This window comes from Myotis brandtii, unplaced genomic scaffold, assembly GCF_000412655.1.
Source record: "Myotis brandtii unplaced genomic scaffold, ASM41265v1 scaffold806, whole genome shotgun sequence".
Classification (NCBI taxonomy): Eukaryota; Metazoa; Chordata; class Mammalia; order Chiroptera; family Vespertilionidae; genus Myotis; species Myotis brandtii.
The window spans coordinates 1,141,058-1,145,158 of record NW_005371249.1 but is presented as its reverse complement, the minus strand read 5'-3'; positions in this window follow the sequence as shown (position 1 = coordinate 1,145,158).

Genomic DNA, 4,101 nt, shown 5'->3' with positions numbered 1-4,101 from the left:
ACTGCCCATGGGCTGGAGGCCGGCCGGAGGGAGCCGGGAGCCGCTGGAAGCTGGTAATTAATAAATGAGCCGCCCTGGGACTCCCAGCGCCTCCGATGACATATCTGTCGCGGGCTCGGCAAACCATTAAATGACCATTTTCTGACAGAGCGACTTCCCCGCTGCCTCGCCGCCGAGCGGCCTTGACTTTGGGGCATATTTTCTCTGCTCCCCCTGTCTCTCCTCTGCTCCCCTCCCCCGCCGCTCCCCACCCAGGGGTCTCTCCACGCGGCTCCCACCTCTGTCCTCAGGAGCCCGTCTGCTTCTGCCTCAGCTCCTGGGGTCTCTCTCCCTCCATCTCTGCGTGCTCTGCCTCTCTCTCCTTCCCTCCCACCCTGCCATCTCTTCTCTTTGTGGCTGCCTCTCTCTTTTCCCTGCCTCTGGCCTTCTCATCTCCCTGGCTTCTCTCTCTCTCTCTCTCTCTCTCTCTCTCTCTCTTGTTTTGGGGAGGGGGAGGGCTCAAGGCTATGAGCTCTAAGGACGAGCTGGGGAGCAAAAATGACTGAAAACCCTCTTTGTATGCTCATGGTGACATCACACCGACCCTTTGAGGTAACTATTATTACTATTATCCCCATCTCACAGATGAAGAAACTGCAGCTCAGAATGTTTAGGGCCCAAGGTCACTCAGATGCAGGCAGCAGAGCTAGGTTATCAGTCCAGCTCAGCGTCATTCCGGGGCCACTGCTCTCACCCTGCTCTGCACCTCACGCTCTGGGACTGGTAAACCTCCTCAAAGCCTTTTGAGGAGTAGAGAAGATATAAATAGCACATGGGATTGTGAAGCAAAACAAGCAAGTTGCAGAGCAATACACACAGGTTGGCTGCAGTCGTTTGCCTCCCCCCGCCTCCCCCTCCCGGCGCCTGACGGCTCCAGTTCATTTCTGCCTGTTTAATTGGGCCCCGGATGAGTTTGGTCGACAGGGCCATTCATCATGTGGCCGCGGCTGGCGGCGGAGCCCGGGGGAGCGGGGCTGACAGCTCCGCCAGGCTGGGATGCGGCCTGCGTCGGGAAGTTCACATATTTGGGCATTAGTGCAGCTATTAGTTTAACAAGCTTCGTTTATCCTTGTCACTACCACTTCAGCTTCCCATGTAATCATTTGAAATGTAGATTACAGCCAGACAAATGGGACAGCGCGAGACGCGGGGTGGAGGCAGTGACACGCGCTGCTCGTTAGGGCGCCTGCCCAGCCCAGCCCAGCCCTGCCCAGGAAAGGCTTTCATTAGCTTAATATGCCCATGATTTCGGTGGGACGCGCCATCGCCGGGGCTGAGCTCCTGGCGTTGGGAAGAGGTGCCCAGGGTGCCCCCAGGTGAGGGTCCAGGTCCTGCCAGGATGGGTCCCTCTGTTCCAAAGACCACCCAGCCCTGAAGGAACCTGTGGGTGACCAGGCCTCAGACCTGCCCCAAAGCCCCTCCCAGAGGAGTCTCCCTCCCAAAGGAGTCTCCCTCCCAAAGGAGTCTCTCTCCCCGGACAAGGCAGCGTCCGGACTCTGGCTGCTGCTCCAGCTCTGATCCCAGAAGCCTGGCCCCCGGGTGCTACCTCCCGTGTGACCTGAGTAAGGTCTGGCCTTCTCTGGCCTCCTGTCCCCGTCTGGAAAGTGGGGGTTTCGGATTAGCTCATGTGAGCCCGCTCTTCTCCATTCCCCTGCCAAGACCCCCCTCCTCTTGGTTCCTCTGATGGAGTCACCAGCTTCCAGTCATTTCTACCCTCCACCTGGTAGACTGAGGTCTCTTTTCAAAATGTAACCTTGGCCGTGTCTATGGCCCCCTCCAAAGGCCCTCATGGCCCTCCGAATAAGGCCAGGACCCTGGGGCGGGCATGGCAGGGCCCGGGCAGGGCTCCACCTCAGCCCCCTCCAGCCTTACCTCTGGCCGCCCCTCCTTTGTGTATGCTCTTCAGCGCCTCGCACCCCTGGCAGTTGTCAAATCACTTCTTCCCACCTCTGGCTTTTGTCAAATGCCCACTTCCCACCTCTGGCTTTTGTCAAATGCCCACTTCCCACCTCTGGCTTTTGTCAAATGCCCACTTCCCACCTCTGGCTTTTGTGCACGTTTTCTCCCTGTGCCCTCCCCCAAGTCCTCCCCTCGGGCATCTTTCTCATCCTTCAGGTTCTCAGTTTAGATTTTCCCTCCTCCAGGAACTCTTCCCTCCCCTGCCCTTCTGCCCAGTGCCTCCCCTATGTGCGTCCCAGAGCCCTGGTGCCCCCCCGCCCTGCCCATGGCATTAACACAGTGTATAGTCCCCCACAAGGGCAGGGTCTCCCTAGCATAGAACCTGGGCCCTGGGAGCTTTCCAACCAATATCTGTTGAGAGAGGGGGTGGAGGGCAAGCAGTGACACACCTGAGAAGCCTCGATGGAGAGGCGCCATGCACCGGTGCTCCTCACAGAACAGCCGCGTAGGCCTGGGCTCCTTCCTGGCTCCCTGCTCCCCTGTCCTGCTGACTCCACCTGAGCCCTCCTCCCCGCCTTCCGTCTCCCCACACGCAGAGCTCCGGAAGGGCCAGAGTCTGGTTCTCACTGGGAAGTCGCCTCTGAAACAGTCAGGGTCCCAGGAGGAAATGGTTGGCCACTCACACAGGACAATTGAGAAGTTTGCGGAGGTGTGCGTAGCGCTAGGAGGACCTACACGGAATGGTAAGGGGAGCCCTTACTTGGGCTGAGGGGTAAAGGGGAGGGAAAGAGGCTGCCAACCTGGAGAAAGAGTAGGAGCCATGGGAGAGGGACTGCAAGATGGTGCACCCTCTAGGAGGCAGCCCTGACAGAACTGCCAGGGGTGAGGCAAGGAGGGAGTGGGTTATGAATCGCGGACCTCTTGCTCTTTTCTCCCTCCTGTCTCCAGAGGGCCAGGGAGTCAGGGTGATGAGGTCCACAGACATCAGCCTCCTGGGATACAGAGCAGGGCAGAGAGAAGGGGTGGCCTGGTGGTGGTCGGGGACACGTGGAGAATACCCCGCATACCCACCCCCACCCACTTTGCCTCGGGCTGACCCCTCTGCAGGGGGCCGGGACCACCCCAGAAAACATATCCCAGGGCCAAGCGGATGTCCCCTGCAGAGGGCTCCACAGGGGTGTGCGTGGTTGTCAGTTGCCTGATACATCATCTTCTCCCTGTCACATCTCCCTGCCCCAGCCCAGCTGGGCCCCGGCCCCTACACTCCGCCTCTCTCCCCACCTCTCCCCCTGCCCAGGAGCTTGTCCGGGCCTTCCTCCTGACACCTTCTGAATAATGACACCAGACCTCGGAGCCAACGAGTCGTGAATCAAAGTGGCTTCTCGATATCATAAAAGAGATGTTCTAAACCCCAAACATAAAGATCGTTTTATCTTTATTAATAGTTTAATGCATCTGAGAAAGCTATTTGACATTTTTTACACCTCCAACTCTTTCCTTCATGCATTGCTGGTCAGATTACACCAGGGTTCAGCCACTTAAATCCACTTAATAACTGACTAAATTCTACACCGAATTTACATTGAGCTACAAGCTGATTCTGGGATACAGATGAATTTCCTAGTGGGGGAAAAAAACCCCACACTAATGCCCTGACTTCAAAGTTGTAAATCTGCTTCAATAATGAAAAAGAAATTAGTGAAAGGATTGGGATTGATGTCATGTTTAACAGCGCAGCTCAGAGTGAAGGAATGTACCTTGATTAATAATTGGGAGTATTTTCTTCACATATTTAATTAAAGTTCCACACTTACAGACACACATGTGAAACTAATTGGAAGCACATGGAATTGGGGACGTGGAAAGCGATGCAGCTCTTCCTAAGGGCGGGCAGGGCCGGTATGACCAGTGCAGGATAGCGTCAGGAGGGAGATTGGTCGTTAGTGCCATGTGAAGTGGAGTACATCTCATTGGCGAATTGTAGCTATTGCAGACACACACACCATAACACATATGACCACATTTAACATATACACTTACACACACTGGAGCCCAACACACACACACACACACACACACACACACACACATTCTGGGCACTTTCATGCAAAAATCCTCTCCACAATAGACACACATGCTTAGGTCCACAAATTGCACACAGAT